Below are 11,709 nucleotides of genomic sequence, written 5' to 3' on the forward strand. Positions count from 1 at the left end.
AAACTGAAAGAAAGATGTTGGCAGCATGAACTTTTATAGACTAAAAGTTTACTTCCTACCAAATGCATCTGAGGAAGTAGACTTTAGTTTATGAAAGCTCATGCTGTTAGTCTCAAAGGTGCTACAAGATCTCTCTATATACTGAATACAGCATGGTTCCAGATCTGTAACTCTAGGTTACAAATCTGTATCTGCAATACATAATGCTAGCCACTTTTTCCTGCATGGGAAACCTTTTTTTTTTCTATACAGAAAACAGGATTTTTGCACTCCACATTCAAATACAGTACAAGGAAAATACTGCAGAGGAATATTTGTTTTCTCTTGCAGCAGGAAGGCAACTACCTTAATTATTCATCCTCACATGCAAGGACAAGATGGTTAAGGAGTTACGTCTCAAGTTGTAGGACATCCTTCCTGAATGCAGTTTGCAACATCTTGCAACTTCCATCACCAAGACTCAAATGCTGGAGACTGTAGTGTAACATATTTCATGGGTGTCAGGTTAAGGACAGTTGCTACAGACAGTTACTACAAAGCTTGTAGTAAACCTTTCTCTAATTTGTGTGGTTTCAAAATTCTGGATGTTTTTATGGCCACCTGGATTTCTGAGTCATTCATCTAGCTCTATTTTTGCCTGAAGATATTTTTCAACACTGCTCTTCTTTACTGAGTCTGGTCTCTGGCTTTATATCTTGAGCGCACCTGAAGAAATTTCTGAACACTCATCTTTATTGTTTCTGGTCACTGGCTTTAAACCTTGAGCACATCCTTGGAGCATGGATGATATTTAATCTTTAAAACATGATGAATTCTTCTTGTTGAAGCCAGAGGGAAGGGGGAAGAAGCAACTTGTTCAAGTACTGTCCAGTATCTTTTTTGCAATAAGTGCTCAAATTTCCCTTCCTCTGTGAATTGTTTTCCATCTTATTATTCTCTGCCACATTCATTTCCTGCTAACCTTCAAGCATCCAATAGGTTACTGAGCTACTGGGTGTTTATTGACATTTTTTTGGCATCCATAAGGGCTTGGTTCAGATTGTAAAGTATTACACCTGATCCTTCAGCTAAGAATATCCCATGTTTTGAATCATTCTTTAATATCAACTGGCCTTCATCTGACTTCCTCTGTCAAAGGCTGTCCCTTGGCCCAGTTATTTCTCTTCTTACTTCAACCTGATTTCTCATAATATTGAAAGATTGAAATTGCTCTTTATATGTAGCATTCTTTTATATTTTTTCTGTTATTTTACTAGTCTAACAAAGAACTCCAAAGAACTGCAAACACTTCAGTTTTCTCCTCTGTCCGCTTTTAGTGGTATTTATATATGTGTGTGTATTTTTAAAAGAGTAAAATTTAATGTTACATATGAAGTTGCCCAAGTCCTCATGCTCCAGGACAGGACATTTTAGTTTCTGAAAGCTATGTTTTCCTGCAGAATCCTCACAGAACTAAAATGACACTGTAGACCTTCCACAACCTTGTCACCTTCAAAATGTCACCAATGTCCACAAATTTCAAAAACTTGTGAAAGGAGTTTTTATGGGTGAAAAATAGCTGGGACAAAATTGGTCCAAAGAAATTTGTTGATTTTTGCCATTGGAGTACATTTTCCTACCAGCCAATTTAATTAAAAGAGATGGGAAAATATTCATAAATATTAGAAACCCAGATGAAAAATGGTTTTCCTCAGGGCTGGAAACCCTGTCAAGGAGAATCCTAGAAGGAAAAAAAATTGGGCAGTTCAGAACTCATTCTGCACACAAAAAAAATGGCATGTGTTTGTGTAGAAAACAGCATTTCCCATATAGAAATGTTATTTTCAGTGAAGAAACTAGTTTGCTGCACAGAATAAATGGGCTGGTATCCTTTTCAGTAATTATGATGATGTAAGCAGTAGTTTGAGTGTTAGACTATAACTCTGGAGACCGGGTTTTGATTCCTAGCTTTGCCATAGAGACCCACTGGGTGACCTTGGGCAAGTCACACTCTTTTAGGAAAAGGCAATGGCTAAACCTCCTCTGAACAAAGCTTGCCAAGAAAACTCCATGATAGGTTTGCCTTAGTGTCACCATATGTTGCAAGTGACTTGAATGCACACAACACCTAAGTGTCATATAGAGGATGGAGCAAGCTTGTTTTCTGCTGCTCCAGAGAATAGAACATGGAACATTGGATGCAAACTACAGGAAAAGAGATTCCACCTAAATATTAGGAAGACTCTCCTGACAGAGCTGTTCAGCAGTGGAATACACTTCCTTGGAGTGCGGTAGAATCGCCTTCTTTGGATGTTTATAAACAGAGGCTGCATGGCCATCTGTCAGGGGTGCTTTGAATGTGAATTCCTGCATGGCAGGGCGATGGATGCTTCACCATCTGGAAACATGTACATATGGCTGTCTTGGGCAGGGGGGGGGGTGCTGCGTTGTTGAAAAGGTAGACTTCAGGGGTCAGTACTGGAAGATCTAACTATGGAGCTGTAGCTACAGAGGCATAGCTTTGTCTCCCAATACAGGATCTTGCCTTGTGTGGAGAGCAGCCTTTATACCCAGAAAATACTCTAACTTGTGCAAAAAACCTCACTTGTGAATTTTTGAAAGAATAAATCCTGAATTAAGAATAGTTCTTTAAAAAAATGGAAGCATTTTCATGGAACTTCTTGTACAGGGAGGAAATGATTAATTTGTTCTTGCCCACAAGAGTAAAATGTATGCATATTTACATCCAAATTCAATGTAGTGGGACAAAAATTATCCCATGCCCTTATCTGACTAAGCCTAATGAAAAGAAGCAGAGGTTACCTTCTCTAGTTATCAGTAAGTTGACTCCATTTGGGGATGGGAGACAATGAAGTGTCAGTGAATTCAAAAAATACAAGAAGTGTACATTAAATCCTATTGCTGACCCTAGTCGTAGCCATAACCACCAGTGTTATAACCCTATCCCTAATTTACTGTAAATCCTCAGTACTATCCAGCCTCATTTTCTGATTTAAGGTCAGAATATACCCAACGGCTTACTCAATTGATTTTAATTTCAAAAAATAATGATGCATGAAGGTTAAATTGACTCAAATCATTGACCCTTCTTGCAGCTCATATCAACAGTCTGCCAGTGGCTGTTTATAATATTTCTGAGTCCTGTTAGCAGAAATCCTTTACCCAGTGAAGGACTGTACCGCTTTCTCCATCATAAAAGCCATAGGCCTTGTCACAGAGATGTAGCCCATTGTTACAAATCCAAGATACATTTTAAGAGCAGTTATCACAGCATAAAACACAAAAGCACAACTGCTGTACATGGCTTTGCTGATTTCCCTTTTCTGTAAACCTCAAATGGTCTGTAAGATTGAGTAGCATTGGCTTTATCGCCTACTTAGTTACAAATCCATAATTAACATCTCCTAGTCTCATCCCAAAACCTAGCACAACAGCCAGAAGCCACACTGAGTGATGGAGTTCTGTTCTTCTGACAATTGAGTTGTAGGAGGGTGTCTCCAGAATTCCTCACCAAACTGCAGGTTGCTGGTTGGGAGGCTGGAAACATCATCCTGCTGTGCCCTGATTACCAGCAGAATAGACATTCATCATCCATTGCAGCTATGATTTACAATCATGACAAGTTGTGAATGTGCCTAGTTGTGAATATGGAATAAAATGGAGCAGCTGGGGACCTGTAACTCTAGGTCAGAGGTTTCTAAACTTTGGTTTTCCAGGTGTTTACTCCCAGAATTCCTGAATATCAGCCAACCTGGCTGGGACTTTTGAGAGCGTAAGTCCAAAACACCTTCGGTTTGGGAACCACTGCTCTGGATTATGAATTCGTAACTGCAATACAAGATGCCAGCCATTATATTAATTATGGACATGCATTTTCCACCCTTCAGTGAATTCTCAGTATAGCTAACATATAATATAAATAACACACTATTAAAACTCTTATGCAACCACTAACACAAAGGCAGGATCAAATCATGAGCAGAAGAAAGATTGCAGTTCAAAGTCTAACATTTTAAAGGGGAGGAATAAAGTCTACTCATAACACTGAAATGTCATCATTCCACAGCTTTCTCCTGTGTTCCAACAAGTGTATCTGGGAGGGTTGTGGACAGAGAGAAGGGGCTCTCCAGAAGCTCTCAAAACACGAGTAGGTTCATGTAGGAAAATACAGTTCTTCAAATAACCTGGACTAAGCTGTGTAGGAGTTGCAGCCCAACATCTGAAGACCTACATGTTTCCTGTCTCTGCCTGAGGCTTAGTCACTGACACTCACAAAAAAATTAAGTAATTTGCATAGATAAGAAATTCAAGAGAAACATTTTAACCTGTATGAATAATTTTAAAAATATTAATTCTAATATTAGAATCTGGTCCTAAAAATGTACCTTTATTGGGGGAAACAATTCCCCAACTCTTATTTTAGAGGTGAAGTAGAAGATGAACTATGTCCTAACACAGTTGCATTACTAGGACTAACTTGCATGATTCTTTTATAACACAAGAGGGCACTGGTGTAATACTGTAGTACATTAACCAGTCAAAATAAGTACAGTACTGGCCATCCAATCATTTGCAAGCATGTTTTATGGTATGACAATTATGGTATGACTGGATTCCAAGGTATTTGTTTGGGGAGGGATTTAGAAATCCCCTTTTTCTATGTATTATTAGGCACTCTAAATGGAGTAATACATTATTATACAGTAATGGCTAAATTAAGAACAGAATGGAAGTAGAATGTCACAAAGGTTTTCTATTATTGCACTTAATGTGGAACAAAAGCATAATATGTAGGATAGTGCCACACAGGTCTGTTCCATTTAAAATTAAAGAGACATGCAGACAGTGGGATGTGACAATATAATGCATTCTACCTGCTATGGCAACCTTTTAAATGTACCACCAAATTAGCTGTTCTAGTCAGATTTGAACTACATATCAAAACAAACAGATTAAAGCAGGGATATACTAAAAGCCAATGTGAACAGTACTGGATTCACAGTCTGAGATCCTACCTTGTCACAGTGTAGCAAATATCTGCTGGTGGAGTTACACTATGCTATCATAGCACTACACAATTTCTATACTTAATGCCACTGTAGCACATGTATGAGAAACACATGCACTGACATAGTACTCTAGGTGCATTGTTGAACATCTGCAACAGTTTGGCATGTGGATCTCTGATTTTGTCACCTTTAACGGGATATGTCTGTTCCATATTATCCATGAATTTCACTCTGCATACGTAGAACTTACACCTGTGTATGAAAACAGAGAGCCAGCATGGCATAATGATTTAAGCACTGGACTATGACTCTGGAGACCAGGATTCAATTCCTGACTTGGCCATGAAACCCACTGAGTGACTATGAGCAAGTTACACTTTCTCAACCTCTCTTGGAATAAATCTTGCCAAGAAAACCTTGTACCTTAGGGTCACCATAAGCTGGTACATACAGGTCTCCCGATACAGGATTTTAGCTATAGTTTAGGCATCCAAAGAAAAGGGGTAAGCAAAGTTACCATGAGAATGGGGATGCAGCAAATACAAGAGTTCTGGGTATGTACAATTTTCATGGTCTCATTCAATGCTGGAATGCAGCACTAGAGATTTGAAGGGCATTTTCATTTTGGGGAGAAAAAATCTTATTTCAGAAGGACAAGGGCCTCCTTTGGCTTCCTCCACAGCTGTACCCCTGCCTTCCAGTAGGCAAGCTTTCTGGGGCAAGAAGAACAGTTTCTTTTTTTAGACTCCATTTAGCGTGGGGGAAAGTGTGGGGGAAAGAGAAGCCTGCCAAGAACATCAATGCTTCTTGGGATATCATCCCTGTCTCCACAGACAAGAGTGAGGGATTAGTGACAGTTGCACATATATACACACACGCACTCCAACAAACCACAAACACTTGGAAAGGACCCAAGAGTCTAACTAAACAACCAAAGAGAAATCAGAGTGCTAGTGAAAACTTTTGAATGTTACTTGGCAGCCTACTTGGGACTTGCCTTCTTTATAGCTCCAACAAGCAGAAATGTTGATATGCAGAGCTTGTGCTGCCTCTGTTTCCCACCATCTCCAATTTCAACTTCTGCCAAATTCTAAGCAAGCTCCGGTTTTAAATGGCACTGTTTTAACATGTGCCAAAAAGTGGGTGTGTCCTCCTTGCTGCATGTCATTGTGTCCCCATGAATGTGGGTATTTGCTCATCCATCATATCCCCATAGACCAAGGTCAGGCTACTGTGGTTCTCCAGTAGTTTGGGGCCAGCAACACCCATTAGTCCTAGGCAGGCTACCTAATGGTGAGTGTTGGGAAATGTGAGAATCACTAGTGGGTCTCTCAAACAGAGTAATTAAACTGGCAAGGTAGAAGCTGAATAACAACCAGTCCCACAACCACAACAGTATGAATTGGCTCCAGGTGTGGATGGTTTTCAGCTCTCACCCTCTACAATGACCGAAATAAAATATCTATATCCTTTCCAGATAGGCCTATTATTGGACCAACAACAAAAGATGAGGTGTCTATGCAGTTTGCCTTTTAAATTGATAGTGGGCCCATCCTGCCCTGTTTAACATTTTAAGAATGTGTGTGTGAGAGAGTGCACGCACACACATGCACATGGCTTCAAAGCACATGTTTATGTTCTTGTTGTTGCTGTTGTGAACCTTCAAGTTGGTTCCAACTTATGGAGACCCTAAGATGAAACTATAATGGGGTTTTCTTGTTGAGATTTGTTCAGAGGACCCCCCCCCCCCCCCCAAAAAAAAATCAGAATTGGAATTCTGCCCATTTCTGGGGCTGTTTTTGCCTTTGTTTCTTGGCATTTGGGGAAGTCCCTGTGGCCTTTAGAGTTTTCCAGGAACAAATAAATTGGCCCCATACCTGCCCACCCCTGAAATACAGAATCCTTGACACCATAGCCACACAAGAAGTGGTGAACTTTTAATAAGAATTGCAAAATTGGTTGTTTCTGTATGGAGGGTGGAGAGAGATGAGAGGATATGAATTTACTGCTCCACCTCCTAAACAAATACAACATATAATTAGCCAGAAGACCTAGTCTTTGACAGATTGATGCCAATCCATACATACTAACTTTCATGTGCCCAGAGAACTGTGCACTAGATATATACAGTCATTCCCTAGATATTGTGACCTTTAGAAGCTGCCTCGTTTATCTGGTATTGATTCTGTAAATGTGTTACTAATTAGATTGACAGAACAATTGGTTACTGGAAATGGATATTATCAGAGACATTGCAAAACAACCTTGACAGTGACACAGAAACATCTGAATCCCAGCTGTGGATGAACAGGCCTTATTTAACTTTCCACCATAAGTGTGGAATGCTGAACACACATCCTCAGACATCATTTCCCCTAAACCAGTGTCCCAATAACCAGTGGTGCAGCTACAAGGAATAGTTACATGTGAACCAAAGTCATGTAGTGCCTGGCTTTTCATGGCAATTGTGAAGGGATTGTGAAGGGAGGAGGGAGTTGACTCTGGAGAGGGTATAGAAGCTAGCTTGTTAACTCAGATCTGGCAAAGGTTTTACTTCTGTACTGATCTTTTCAATAAACTCTTTCTGGTTTCTTCTATGACATGTGATCATTAAGTTAGCTGGACACAGGGCATTACAATATTGTTTACTCCTTAAAGAAAGGAGCACAATATTCAACACAGTACCTCCAGTTTGGGAAGACGATTTATCATCCAGAAAGAAATACCTGTACAGAAAACTGGAAACAGAAGGAAGAAGAAGATAAAGTGGATTTTGTCACTGTGATGCCAGGAACCAAAAGAAGAAATAAAGGTCAAGATCCTGTATCTGGAGATGTAGCTACAGAGATGTAGCTATGTTTCTGTAACTGCCGCTCCACAAAATCAGCCATTTAGGCAACACAGTCCCTCTCAACCTGTCCATTTCTATGCTGCCAGAAAGTGAGGGGAATGATAAGAAACACCTCCAGTCCTCTTCTTGTCATAGCTCATCCAGCTACAGGAAGAAGCAGGTTGTATGTCCGCTCATCCCCACACTCTCCAGTAGCATGGAAATGGCCTGGGAGCACTGTGCTGGAGAAAATGTGCTCTGAAAAGGTAGGTTTTAGTGGGAATTTTTGGTCAGTTTTGGGGGAATGACTGTAAAAGTGAATTGTGATGCCAAACGGCAGATTTATTCTTCATGTGTGCCTTCAATTCATTTCTGACTTGTGCTGGGATTTTTTTTTTTTTTAGCAAGATCTGCTCAGAGGGGCTTTACCTTCTTCTGTGGCTGAGAGAGTGCAACTTGTCCAAGGTCACCCACTGGGTATTCATGGCTGAGCAGGGATTTGAACCTTGGTCTCCAGAGTCATAGTCCAATGCTTAAACTACTACCCTCCTTAACTGTCAACTTTCAGCCTATGAAGGGGAGAGTAGGCTGGCCCAGCTCCATCAGGGCTAGCCTGAAGAAGAAGAGCCCTCCCTGCAGTCCATCTGCCTTGGTCCAGGCCTCAGAGGGAGAGAAGAATGCTGGACCTGATCCCCTCCCCCCCTCACCATTCCCTTCTCCTTTTGTGTCATGTCTTTTAGATTGTAAGCCTGAGGGCAGGGAACTGTCTGTTATCCCCTCTGTTGTAAACTGCTCGGATTCCCAGTGATTGGGCAGTATATAAATAAATCATATTATTATTATTGTTGTTGTTGTTGTTGTTGTTGTTAATACACCACACTGGCTCACAGCAGACTTAAGGATGTTATATTAACAGAAGAAGGTACCCAGTCAAAATTGCCAAGAAGAAAAACAGAAAGAAGTTGCTTCTATGGGTGAATGTTCTGTATCACATCTGAAGTGCCAACACAGGCACATTTCAGTTGAAGAACCATTGTCTGCATAATATAGCTGATTCCTACTGAGTGGCATCACTATCATTTTCCTCCATTCTTTTTATACTGAAACAAACAAATACAGCTCTCTGTTTTAAAGGAAAGGTGAATTATTAAAACAGTAAATAAATCAATTAACTTCAGACAATGTAAACATAAGCATCTAAACATACACATTAAAAGATTGTTACGGTATTTAAAAAAATACATGTGGAAAATAATAATATTGCCCCATGGATATATTATTTATGCTGCATTAAAAGTGATTTCCCAGTTGTATACTTGTTCCTTCTTTTTATCTCTGTTCTGAAAAGTTATGGGAGGCATCTCTAAATACTTATAATTTCTTGGTTGTGATTTGGGCTGACGCAAGTATTTGTCCTCACTGGAGACAGACGGCTCTCTTTCTGGCATCAGTGATCAATCCTCATTAGAGAACACAGAGGCACAAGAATGCTGTTAAATTGTTTAAAGCCGTCTGCTTCCTGTGCCAATAACTTTCTCTTGTAACTTCTTAGAGTCTAGCACCCCACTGATGACCTCGGAAAGTTCTTTGAAAGGCCTGTTTTATGGGTAGCCATGATATAACCCTTTCATTGTTTGCATGTGGGCGTAATAGATTGGATTGACTTCCTTCTCAAACCAGCAGAGGAAGGGTAGGATGGCTCTATTTTTGAACTTACCATGGCACAAACTGTAGTCAAAGAAGTTCAGAAAGCAGCTCAAAATCTCAGTGATGATCTTTGGAGTGCAAGCTCTGTGATATTAAGATTTTATGTGCTTTACTAAGGTCCAGTCTTCTGAAAACTCTATTAATCAACACTAAAAGCCAATGAAATGCACAATTTAAAGGTTTTCCTGATTATGTTTATTGATGATTAGGACATGAATCCTATTGACTACAAGGACAGGCCCATGGAATCAACAGGATTTATGTAAACGTTACCATTCAAAATTTGACTCAATGGGTCTACTTTAATTGGGGCTACTAGCAGAATTCAGACTTCACTAAATCTGCTGCTGCAAGGTAGCAAATCTACTCAGGAGTTTTCCTCTGCTGCTTCTGCAATTGTTCTGAGATAAATGGGAGCTCTGTCAGGAGTTGTAGTAAAATCCATAGTGGATTCTTCCCTCTGCTGTGGCAGATCTGCCAACCACCCTTATAAGATTGTATATTTTAGATTGTGGCTTATATCCCACTGATTCTATTAAACGTGTGATGTGTATCTGAATCTTTTTAAGAGCTCAGGAAACTGGCTTATACCAAGTCACACCACTAATTCTCAGTGTTGTGTACATCATTATCTCTCTACCTCTGTTATTCCAGATATTTTGGACCTCATCTCCCAGAGGCTTAGACAGTCTGGGCAATGATGAGGGATTCTGTGAGCTGAATTTGAAAACATAAGGGGAACAAAGGTTGAAAACCTCTGGTCTACATCAGAGATGATGACCATGTGGCCCTCCAGATGTTATTGTATTGCAGGTTCCATCATCCCTCACCATTGGCTAAGCTGGCACATGCAGATGTGGGTTGTATCCCAACATTTTGTGGGCTAAACCTTCTCCAGGCCCAGAATTCATCAAATTTCCTAGATATGTGGGGACACTGATCCTGGGATTTTTGCATGCAAAATAGTTGCATATTTCTCCAGCTCCTGCTTCTAAATAAGAGCTGCAGCAGAAGGTCTAATGTAGGCTATTCTGTCTGAAACTGTCATTATCTTGAAAAATCTCACAAGCACAAAGAAGAAAAATGGTTTCAACAGAATGAAGCAACTATAGTTGCTACAACATTATGCAACATGACTTGGAACTAGGAGGCAATATAGACTGGCACTTTGTGCTGGCCTATGGGTGGGGTTAGTGTGCAGCGTCTGCCTGCTGTGTGCCCTAACCCTGCCCCCAGGGCACCATTTTGGTGCATGCTAGTCCACACAGTGGATGGTGCCCCTCTGGTGTTGCATTCACATGATGCAGCATCAAAGGGGCGTCATAAAGCTGTGCCTCTGTAGCTATGATGCCTCTTGGAGGGTGCAAAAAGGAGCCGCTTTTGGTGGCTCCTTTTTGCATTCTCCGGTGACCAGATCGGGGCTGCAGCATTGGGTGGTTGTGGCCCTGATCTGGCCACAGGGGGCAGCTGCATGCCGCCCGTCTGTACAGCCCCAAGTGTGCTTAAATACAGTAGAACCTATCTCCAACTAGACATTATGAATTGATTACACAGTGAAAAATTGGTTTTCAGAAGCCAAACTCATGCTGACAGAGGATTCTTTGCCCAAATTCTTTTTACCAAGACTAGAGCACTATTTTATTTATTTTCAGCCTGTGCCTTGTCCTTCTCTTGACATGGAACCAAGCCCGTAAACCAGTGAAACTAGAAATTGTGATCTATAGACCTGTACAGGTCCCAAAGACATTGGCTATTAGTCTGGAGTAATGTTTCAGGAAAGAAAGAATTGTAGCCAATGGACACAAATATGATATCTGTTTCCAGCACACGTGTGGGAGATTGCTGGTCCTCCACATGAGATAACTTGAGATGCACTGGTTTAAACAAAACTCCCTATCTGTATATCTAAAAAAGAGAGGCCTGATAAGGATATACCTATACAGGATTAGAAAGAAGGGTGTGTCACACTGAATGTACCTTTAAGTAGTCTATCAGGGAACAATGAGTTTCCCCTCAGAAATTTGCTTGATGTGGTTCAGTTGCACTAGCTGTGGCTTTGATTTTCTTCCATCTACGTGTACATGTTGGATGCAGGTAGCATATGGAATTCTGCATAAACTAACTGACTTGCTTTGCTATCATAAGATTATGGCTCTAGAATTG

This window comes from Sceloporus undulatus, chromosome 1 (genome assembly GCF_019175285.1).
Source record: "Sceloporus undulatus isolate JIND9_A2432 ecotype Alabama chromosome 1, SceUnd_v1.1, whole genome shotgun sequence".
Lineage (NCBI taxonomy): Eukaryota > Metazoa > Chordata > Lepidosauria > Squamata > Phrynosomatidae > Sceloporus > Sceloporus undulatus.